Below are 11,598 nucleotides of genomic sequence, written 5' to 3'. Positions count from 1 at the left end.
ATTTATTAGAGATTGTATTAACAAGTTGAGAATGACCCCACTAAGTAACTGTTTGGATCTAAATAGTCATTGATATATTAATAAGTAGCACATGGATTTCATTATTGTCTTCTTTTTATTAAAATAGGGTAAACACAAATAATTTGATTTTTTTACTTCCAAATGTTACCTAGAATATTCAAATAAACTGTTAAAAAATATGGATAGGGAAAAACTTATTAAATAAGTATCTTTTTCTAACGTTAAATTTGTTTCAAAATAACCTTTTTGTGAACTCTATTAAAGTGAGATGAAAATTAGTGAAGAAGAATGGTTGAATAATTATACAAGAAGAATGGTTGAATAATTATACAAATGTTCTAATAAATTAATTGATTTTATTCCGTTGAAACCCTATCAAATACAAAACTAAAAACAAAGACAAATCATTTTCAAAATTTAGAGATCTATAAGAAACAAATAAGATACTATTATTCTTTTTAAAGTTCATAGATTTATGACGAACAAATCTTGAAAAATTTGTGGTCCCATGGTCTAGTGGTTAGGACATTGGACTTTGAATCCAGTAACCCGAGTTCAAATCTCGGTGGGACCTTTGCTATATTTCTCTACTCAAAAGTAAAAGTCACATGCATAATAGATATAAAATCAAAACTTTGATTACTAAATATAAAACTCAACTTTACATTTATTAAAGAAATTGATTTTAATGTGTTAGAAACTCTATTAGATATATATAAAGTATTTATGTAATATAAAACTCAACTTTACCTTTATTAAAGTAATTGATTTTAATGTGTTGAAACTCTATTAGATATATATAAAGTAATTAACTTGACATATTATATATTGTTTAGAGATGATATAAAGTTGAAAGTGTATAAAAATATTATCTATTTTTTCAATTTTAGAAATTTATAAGACACAAATTTTATGAAGATGTATGGTCCCATGGTCTTTCGATACAAAAATGAATTTGATCCTTATTAAAAAAAGCTGAATTTTGTTTCCTTAGGTAACCTTATCTATGACGTATTAACTCCCAATTTCTTCATTAAAAGCCCTCAACTTAATCTTCTAAAGCTAAAGAAAGGCTCAATTTTGAAGAAAATGGATTGTAAGTAAGACTTTGATCCTTACTCCCAAATTTTAAACGAAAATAATTTTCTTCAATTTGACTTACTAAGTCTTGTTTGAAGGGGTTAATATAACACATGCGGAAGCAATTTGGATCTTAGGCACTTTTATAGTAAATAACTAGCATGTTCATAAGTATTAAAACTTAATGAGTTTGAATACTAACCTTTTCTAGTTTAAATTCCTCTTTCCTCACGAACCGGTTTCGAACCACCACTAGTGTCTTCTCCACTATTCTCCGGCCTTAGAACGGGATTGTGGAATCCGGTGAACGACTTAAACTTGGGAGGAATTTTGTATATATGAAGAGAGTGTTTGTGAGAGGTTATTCTCAAGGTTTTTCACCAACAAGAAGACCTTTCATGTATTATGATCACTCTATTTATAGAGTCATGTTTGCGTGTTCATGCAAATTTGAGATCACCAAATTTTGACACTCAAAATTTCACTCAAATGTTTTGGATTATGTGGCAAACATGCATGCTTGAGTTAACCAAATTTTGACACTTAAAATTCCACTCTAATTTGTGGGGTTTATTTGGCAAGTATGCAAGTTTGGTTAAACCAAATTTTGACACCTCAAAATTTCACTAGCATGGATTTTTCCATAAAATGAAGTCAACAGGTTGACTTTCTTCATTTTGATTCAACAATCAATTTGAATTATTAATTTCAAATCAAAGTAATATTAAATGATGAATTAAACTATTTAATTAATATTTAATATTAATTCAACGGACAATCCCAATTAATTTCGACACATATTTGATTAAGGTATTAAATCTTATTTAAATATCTCAGACTCTCTCTTTTTTGTTTAATTCGTAAATAAAACAAAAATGTGGTTAAATATATCGTATATATGTAGAGCATTCTCCCTAATTTGAATTCGAACACTTCGAACTCACTCGTCACACTGTTCTATGGTTTAGTCCGATATGAGCTAGCAGAGGGACCTAATGGACCAATAGATCATGGGCTCCAACGATCCAAGATTTACCGGTTAAACTCATTAACCTTGTTAACCAACATTCGTTAACTACTAGGACATTCCACTATAGCCTAATAGTTGCACTCTCCTCACTATAGATATATTTTTGTTCATTTGATATAACTATGATTAGTAAGTCGATCCTTCACAGGTTGTTCGTAACTAGAGCTGGGTCAATTTACCGTTTTACCCCTATAGTTACTTCTTGTTTCTTATGTCTCACTAATCCTCTGATGACCAATTGGTTTGTGGTCCAACCAGTAAACCGGATCCCTCTCAGACCAATGAGAAAGTGGGGCCCCTTGTTCAAGACCAGGAGTCAGTACTTAAGAGAACTATCTCTCTTTTATCACTAAAAGTGGGTAGGAGTGAATTTCATCTTGCACCCCACGTCCCCATCCATTTACCCAGTCTTACCCCTGAAATGGGAGGCCTATTAAATCGGCGAACTTGAGTCACTCTCACCCATGCAAATCTAAGGATAATTCCGAATAAACAGGAGTCCATGGTTAGCTCAGGATTAAGATCGAGTTACCTAGGTAGTCAAATGAAAAGAAAATCAGTCTCAATAGTAAACGACATTATAAAGTGAGTGATTTTCTTCATGGTCCGATCTTATGCAATACTCATTGCATAGAACACCCTCACTCACATGTCTTCACATGTACAATTTTAGTGATCACATTGTTTATATCGTATACAAAAGTGGGTCGCATCTATAGTGTCTCCAAAATAAGGTACTCAGCCTTAACCTTATACTATAGATCATTTTGACTATATACTTGAACTTGATCAACTCTTATGTCTCTACATAAAGTTCAAGTAATCATACTATAGCCAGAGTGTTCTTAGTTTATTGGATTTAAATGAATGATTGTAAAGTTCACTTTATTCAATAACAATCTTTACTGAATAAACAACAATAATAACTTTATTGAAAATAGAATATGTTTTTGTTTACAAACTATGAGTTTTAGGACATAAAACCCAACATTGTTAACCTTCGTGGTCTTCTACGTAAATATTATTTGGAGGTTTAAAAATCGAACATGATAAGTTTCTTGACAAATTTGCATGTAGGCTCGTATTTAATTTTCGAGCTTCAACCATCTTCCTTTAAAGACGGACAAAATTGAGAAGTTGTGTTTGAGGCACCTTCAACACTTTATTTCATCACGAAACTTTTGGATATTCTAATTTAGAAGGTGCAAAAGTAGGTTTGAAGGAAAATGGTTGACTATGGCTCTCAAATTTGGAAGAAATCAGACAGTAAGAAACCCAAAATCGCAGAGGCTATAACAACTCACGGTTGAAGGCTCGACTTGGCTCGATTCTTGCTCCAAACGAAAGCTCCTACTTCAGGCTTTATAGAGATAGCTTAAATCGACGTTAAAAAACTCCTAGATTTTCGTAAATTTTATAAAATTGATGCCATACATATTCTCTCTAATTACTGGGCAACTGATCTCCATTTTAAATTTGGTCGTTGGATTCAATGAGTTGTCTCTTCTATAACATACTTAGAAGACCATTTGAATATGTCATGATTCAAAGATTTTATACAAAGTTACAAGGCCATTGGAATATTTCCAGATTTAACCAAGATTTCGGGTGGTAAATGATAAACATACCCCTATAAGAATTATAAAATGTTTTCAAGATTCTAAAAGACCTCAATGGTTAAATAAACTTTTTAAGAAACCCATTTATGACCTTAAGGGTAAGTATGCAAGATCACATAAGGAAATTAGAACGTGTTTAAGGTATGAACTCTAAGAAATTAGGAAGGTTTGAAATAAGGTTGAATGTTGTATCTAAGTTATTCCAACATTAATACCCACACGAGATATGAAGCTTGAATCTACTTGATTTTTTTTAGTGGCCAGTACGAACTAAGGCAATTGAATTTTCCTGTTCTACACATTGTGAAAGAAGAAGTTAATCCTCATAAGGCATGTTGGGTAATAGGCTTTCCCACTCAAGGAGTTAATCCTCATAAGGCATGTGGGGTAATAGGCATTCCCACTCTAGGAGTTAATTCTCATAAGGCTTGTGGGATAATTTGCATTCCTACTCAAGGAGTGAATCCTCATAAGGCATGTGGGTAATAGGCTTCTGTCCTTAAACGAACTAAGGCAATTGAATTTTTCAGTTCTAAGGAGTGAATCCTCATAATTGAATTCTCTACTGCGTCAACGCTGGTTGATAACTTGCCTGAGTTAGTTATTATAATCCCCTTCCTATGGATGTGTAGTATTTTAATATAAAGCATCTAACTGTCCTTGTAATTCGATTAGTGAATCCTCAGAAGCAATGTGGGTAATAGGCTTTGCCTTTGCCTTTTCCTTTGCCTTTTCTACTCAAGGAGTGATTCCTCAGAAGTGATGTGGGTAATTTGCACTGCATATTATACAGAAATTGGAAAAATTCCCTCCCACTCGAAAAAGTGATTAGCCACCACTCGAAAAAGTCGATTCACCACCACTCCAAAAAGAGGATACGGTACCTGCTAAAGTATTCCCGATACACCACCACTGCAAATGGGAGTACTTTTTCTATAAACCCCTATCCTAAAGCAAGAATCTGTCATTGCGAAGTCAACAATGATGTAGAGTAACCCGAAGGTCAAGACGAAGCCTCAGACGTCATGTAGCCGACTCCAACGGATTGGTGTGGTATATCACCCGTTTATCTTCTCATTCTCAGCGATGGTATTGACAGCATAACTCTTCCGGCAAGAATTATAGCGCCTGTTCAATTTGTGTGCAGGTGTCTCAACCATGTGAAGATCCAGTCTCCTCCAGAATATAATAATAGTAAAAGGAACTATGGTTCCAATTACCTTCTCTGGAGAACGGCGTTAATAGAGTCAACGTATCGCTCAAAATCATATGACTTGTTGTTACTTGTACTCTCAAGGTTAAAAATAGTGTGTACTACTTTAACTTGTACAGAATATGTGTATTATATACCTTTAGAGAACTTTGATTTAAGGAGTAAATAATAGTTGTTGAATGTGTTTATTGTTGAATGTGTTTATTGTTAAGGAGTAATTAATAGTTGTAAAATGTGTTAAAGTTTATTAGTATAAGGAGTAATTAATAGTTTGAGTAGTCTAATTTGTATAAAATAGTATAGCTCTAAAGGGTAACACTTTTTGGAGGGAAATTAGAACGTGTTTAAGGTATGAAATCTAAGAAATTAGAAAGGTTTGAAATAAGGTTGAATGTTGTATCTAAGTTATTCCAACATTAATACCCACACGAGATATGAAGCTTGAATCTACTTGATTTTTTTTAGTGGCCAGGACAACTTGGCAGAGTTAAGGTAGACCCTGCCATAGACACATGAGCTACTAAGTCAGGACTTCACACTCCTCAACACTTGTTTTAGAGAGCAATATCTCTAGTCGTTAAGAGGAAATAATGGGCACACACGACGATATATTGAACATTAAGAGTTGATCCAGATAGTTATTAAAAAGAAAAAAAAAACATGCATACATGTAGAAACAAGGGTTCCCTCAAGCATATGAACCAATAAGGCAAGGTTAAAAGGTTTTCTCGGAGTTCGACATAGTTGTGTGAGTTAAAGTGATGTTGTTGGGCTCACTAATTTTCCATAGCTCAAGTAATTTTTATGAATTAGATATTTAACAAGGTTTCTAAACTTGTTTTATAATAGTGTTCATATCGATTATAGGAGGCTAATCAGAGACAAAAAAGATAACAAGATGAGCCCTTAAGCCAACTTGATACCTCTATATAATGAGCGTTATACCAAACTCTCCGATGTAGAGTCTTGGTTGAACAAAAGTATTTTCCTTAGACATTGAATATTATAGAATATGGTCTGGTGAACCATTTTAAAGGAGGAACAAATGGTAGTTTGTCTAGACTTATTTAGAGATATAAAGTTGTAAGTTTCCTAGCTTTGACAAGGTAGAAGGTTTGTTGAAAAGTTTTGAGTTTAACTCATTCAATACATGCGATCACAACTCGCACTTACAATGAGTTTGTGAGAAGAGATTTCAAAAGTTAAGGAATTTGCTGGCCTTAGTTATAGTATAAGGATGTACTAGATGATATATGAAGGTAAGTAAGATTTAATGATGTTATGAAGAGATGACTAGTTAGAGTATTAAGACAACTCAAAAAGTAAGTATCCAAATTCATATTTACCAAATGAACATGAGATTATTTTCCTCATCCTTAATGTGAATACCACACTAAATTACTGATACATAGTGAGTGAATCCCAAGTTGGTTAAGTTCTTCAACGTGGTAGGTCACATAGATAGTTGTTAAAGGATATGCCCAAACCGTTGGTTAGTGAATCTGATGGGTACTCAAAGGTTCAACAACTTAGAGATTATGTCATGGAATTCCTTCTAGGTTTACATAAGATAACAAAAGAACACACTACCATTCGAGTAGTGGTGGGCTGTTGCACTCCCAAGCTTACACATGTACTTTGGATAAAGTCTCGACCCTATGGGATATACGCAAAACTTTTTCATGTTTTAAAACTACGTTATTTCTTACTTTCTTGTTTTAAATTAAATGTGTAAGTCTATGACTTCATTTGAAAATGTATCATTTCAATGTCCGCATATGTTAATTAAGGCATGCATGTTTGACACCTCTAATTAAGGTAAGAAATTAGGGCTGTTAATGTTGGTATCAGAGCCAGACACTGAGTGGTGTACTGGGGAGAACGAATAACAGTGTATGCATTGATTTTCATTTAGTAGTTGACAAATGCATTTTTAGATCTCACATTGGTTGGAGAGGGAAACAAATCATTATTTATAAGGGTGTAAAAATCTCTCCATAGAAAAAAGCATTTTAAACCCTTGAGCAGAAGCCCCAAAGGAAAAGTCAAAATAGGAGAATATTTACTAGTGGTGGGCTTGGACGGTTACAAATGGTATTAGAGCCAGACATCGGGCGATGTGCTAGCGAGGATGCTTGGGCTTGAAAGGGGTTGGATTGTGAGATCCCACATTGATTGGAGAAAGTAACGAGTACCAACAAGGATACTGAGTCTCGAAAGAGGATGGATTGTGAGATCCCACAACAGTTGGAGAGGGGAACATTCTTTATAAGGGAGTGAAAATTTCTCTATGCGTTTTAAAAACGTAAGGTAATCTCGAAAACCCGAAGAAGACAATATCTGCTAGCGATGAGCTTGGGCTATTACAATTTGCAAAGCCACGAGCACGTGTCATCATACAACACACAATTATAACCAAATGATGGTAAGGCCACTTACTTGGTTAACCTTCGAAGCAGCTACAACCATTTGACGTTAGCTTAATGCTGGCCTCTAAATTTTAATTTTCCCTAAGAAGTCCAACAACCATAAATTAAAATTTTATTATGGAAATTAACTCACCTACTTTTGTATAAAGTAATTTAAACTTACTCATAAGTATATAAACTAACTAAACCTACCGGTGCATTAATAATTTAAACTCGATTCTAAAAATTTAACTAGGCAAAAGATAGTCATACTAATTTAAGCTTCTGAAAAGTTGAAAGAAGAAAGTGTCCGAACGTATCAAACCCAAGCCGGATCAGCCAAAATATTAACCTAGAGCCGTCAAAAAATGTATTTTTCAAATGACTTTAAACAGTTCAAGTGGGCTTATAAAATGAAGTGATGGACCTCCCTTTTACCATGGGACAATACCATTAATTCTCTTAATAACATCTTTTCATGATACGGGGTTACAACACTACGAACTTTAAATATAATGTTTTAAAATGAAGTGATTGGCTAGATTAGGAGCTATTGATCTGCAAGTTGCATAAAACCTTTGGTCCATTAGCTCAGTTTGTTAGAACGTCGCGCTAATTAAGTGCGAAGGTAGCATGTTTGCCACTTGGATGGGTCAATTTAATTAATTCTCAAAGATATCTTTAATGATACGGGGGTAAAGCACTACAAACTTTAAAAGATAACGACCTAAAGTTTTAAGTTTATTATGCATAAAATTATGTAACCTAAACTCGATTGACTGGTTTAGGAGCTACTACTCTGCAATGAGTATAAAACTTGTGGCCTATTAGATTAGTTGGTTAGAACGTCGTGTTAATAACATGAAGGTTGGATGGGCTAATTTCATGATGACTTGAAATTAAAGAGTTTTAAGTTTTATTATGCATAAAATTATGTAACCTAAACTCGATTGGCTATATTAGGAGCTACTACAGGTTTGACACTTGCATGGTTAATTTCATTCCTTCTCAATAATGATATATTTAATGATACTAGATTTAAAAGATAATCACTTATAGTTTTAAGTTTATTATGCATAAAATTATGTAAGCGAAACTCGATTGACTGAATGAGGAGCTATCGATCTACAATGTTCATAAAACCTATGGCCTATTAGCTCAGTTTGTTAGAACGTCGGGCTAATAATGTGAAGGTCGTTGGTTTGACGCCTGCATGGGCCGATTTCATTTCTTCTTAATAATATCTTTTCATGATACGGGGTTACAACATTACGAACTTTAAAGATAATGACTTAAAGTTTTAAGTTTATCATGCAAAAAATTATGTAACCTAAACTCGATTTATTAAATTATGAGCTATCAATCTACAATGTGCATAAAACCTATGGCTTATTAGCTAAGTTGGTTAGAGCGATGTGCTAATATCGTGAAGGTTGCAGGTTTGACATCTCCATGTGCTAATTTCATTTATTTTTAATTATATCTTTTCATGATACGAGTTAAAACACTATGAACTTTAAAAGATAATGACTTTTTTAAGTTTATTATGCATAAAGTTATGCAAACGAAACTCGATTGACTGGATTAGGAGCTAACGATCTATAACGTGCATAAAACTTATGCCCAATTAGCTCAGTTGGTTAGATTGTTGTGTTAATAACGTGATGGTTGTAGATTCGACAAATTACATAGGCCAAATTTTATTAATTCATAATAATATCTTTTCATGATATGGGGTTACAACACTACGAACTGTAAACCGATAAGACCTGCGAGGTAACCTTTCTCATTCACAATTTTTCTTTAGTCGTTCGATATGTTCTTCTACGAAGAATGAAATTCGAGGATTTCTGAGGGTCCTTTTAGGAACAAGGAGGTAAATGAACTTATTTTGGCCGTTCGATATGTTCTTATACGAAGGATGAAATTTGAGGATTTCTGAGGGTCCTTTTAGGAACAAGAAGGAGGTAAATGAACTTATTTTGGCCGTTCGATATGTTCTTCTATGAAGGATGAAATTCGAGGATTTCTGAGGGTCCTTTCGGGAACAAGGAGGTAAATGAACTGACTTTGAAGGCCAGATTCAGTATTGCGACTCTCAGGAGAGAAAAATTTCCGGCAAGCCACATGTCAACTTGTTGGAGGGAAAGCGCGTTAGATAGCCTGAGGGACACGTATTGACGATTGGGTGGAATAACGCGTTATGCGCATTGTCAGGAGAAAATTTTCCGACAAGCCACGTGTCAACTTGTGGGACAGAAAGCGCGTCAGATAGCCAGCAAGCCACGTGTCAACTTGCGGGAGGAAAAGCATGTCAGACAGCCTGAGGGACACGTATTGACGATGAATGGAATAACGCGTCATGCGTGTTGTAAGGTGACGCGGCTCCACTCGATTTGCAACACGTGGTAGCTCTTCCAACCCATGCCCACATCTAACCCAGTTTGACTAGATAGATGTTTGACCCGATCAGTATGGTGCCAAGCTTCAATGTAAAGAATCTAACTTCCCAACGCACTCCTCCGGTTTTGAACCCACCACTCATCAGTAGCTGACCTCTATCACTCCACACCTTCTTCAATTCTCTTCATAAGCTCACAAATTACCTTCTCATTCTCTTCCTTCTCCTGTTTGAGATAGAAACAACTCTCACTTAGCTCAGCCACATTCTTTTCTAACCTTTCAATCTCCATTTCTAAAAGCTTTCTTTTCTTTTTTAATCTCTACTTTCTCCTTCAAAAGGCGCTCGTTCAGGAATTTCAACGTCTGCAACTGAGACTTCTCCACAAATTTATTAGCGGCAGATTTTGGTTGTTGCTCTAAATCTCTATTCTCCTTCTGATGATTTGGAAGTTTCTTTGGCACGTTCGTCGATCGTGTGTTCAATCTAGATTCCTTCTTCGATTTTTTTGTCTCTAATATCGTGATTTTGTCAAATCTGCTGTGTATCCCCTCGTTTCCAATGGCTTCCACCGCTTCACAACTACGGCCATCATCTTTTTCTTCGCCATGTTCTTTCGCTTTTAGATCTTCATTTTGAGCCATCAAGAGAAGACCTTCGTTTGTTGCGTCATCCAAGGCTAGGTTGATTGTTTTTTCCACCTTTTTATCGACTCGACAATTGTTTGCAAAATTCTCCTCTGCCATAATTGTAACATTTGTCGAAGTTACAATCGTTCGCATAGTGACCATATTTGTGACATTTGTAACACTGAATGTTGGAGTAAATTGATTGGCTGCCTCTTCCTCGACTGCGTCCTCTTCCATGCAAATTTGCTTGGCTCGATTGTCCCTTCTTCTTACAGTATCCTTCATGACTGCTGCCTTGACAATCATGACCATTTTTACTACTTTCACGGCCAAAACCTCTACCTTCAAAATTTTGAGAGTAGAGTACCTTTTCATCTTTGATTGACGCCTTGGTTTGAAGTGCTTGATTGACTCCTTCATTTCGGTTGAGTTGTTGGTTAATGACCTTAAAATCATCTCCAAAACCCGCGTCTCAGCTAACATTTCTCCATTTTGGTTGAGTTGGTTTACCATAGTGTGTACATGCGTGACGTAGTCAAATACACTTTATAACTTCTTTATCTTCATGCTCTCCAACTTGCCACGAAGAGTTTTGAGACGCACTTGTTTGACTCGGTCGATTCCTTTGAACACTTTTCCTAAAGTGTCCGACGCTTCTTTTGAAGTAGTTGCACTGACAAGCTTCTCAAAGTCCGACACGTCAACGACTCGGAACTACATGTAAAGTGCCCCCTCATCCTTTGATCGCATCTCTTTTAACGCCTTGTTTTGTGTTGCTGTATAAACCAGGGTATCTTTTGGTTCTTCTAACTCTTCTTCGACCACGTCCCATGCATCTTGAGAACCAAGAAAAGCTTTCATATGAATGCTCTAATTCTCGTAGTTTGTCTTCATTAGTCGCGGTAGCGACATTTGACCCGTCACATTCGCCATTGGCTTGATACACATTTGTTAAACAAAACTAATAAATTTGTGAAATAAGTCTCACACACTAACGATAGAAGGAGACAAAGAACACTCTGTTTATCTGAAAAAACCTTCTATTGCTTCTCTATTTCTTTTCTTTTTTTTTCTCTGCTCTACTTTACCATTTTTACAGTAGTAATAAAAAATGTATTTACAAGGTCTTCTAAAACTAAATATAGACATAAGAATGTCATTATTTCCTAACCCATAAAAAGTCATTCTTCATATAAA

General features: G+C 35.0%; 1 non-coding gene across 1 annotated transcript; it reads left to right on the top strand.

Moving 5' to 3' along the window:
- The first annotated feature begins 523 nt into the window (after positions 1 to 523).
- TRNAQ-UUG lies at positions 524 to 595 on the top strand. The gene has a single exon. It is a non-coding gene; the product is annotated as a tRNA-Gln (tRNA).
- The last annotated feature ends 11,003 nt before the right edge of the window (positions 596 to 11,598 follow it).

The sequence above is a fragment of the Cucurbita maxima genome, unplaced genomic scaffold (genome assembly GCF_002738345.1).
Source record: "Cucurbita maxima cultivar Rimu unplaced genomic scaffold, Cmax_1.0 Cma_Scf00086, whole genome shotgun sequence".
Taxonomy (NCBI): domain Eukaryota; kingdom Viridiplantae; phylum Streptophyta; class Magnoliopsida; order Cucurbitales; family Cucurbitaceae; genus Cucurbita; species Cucurbita maxima.
Note: the sequence above shows the minus strand (reverse complement) of the source record. Positions and strands in the feature narration are given on the sequence as shown.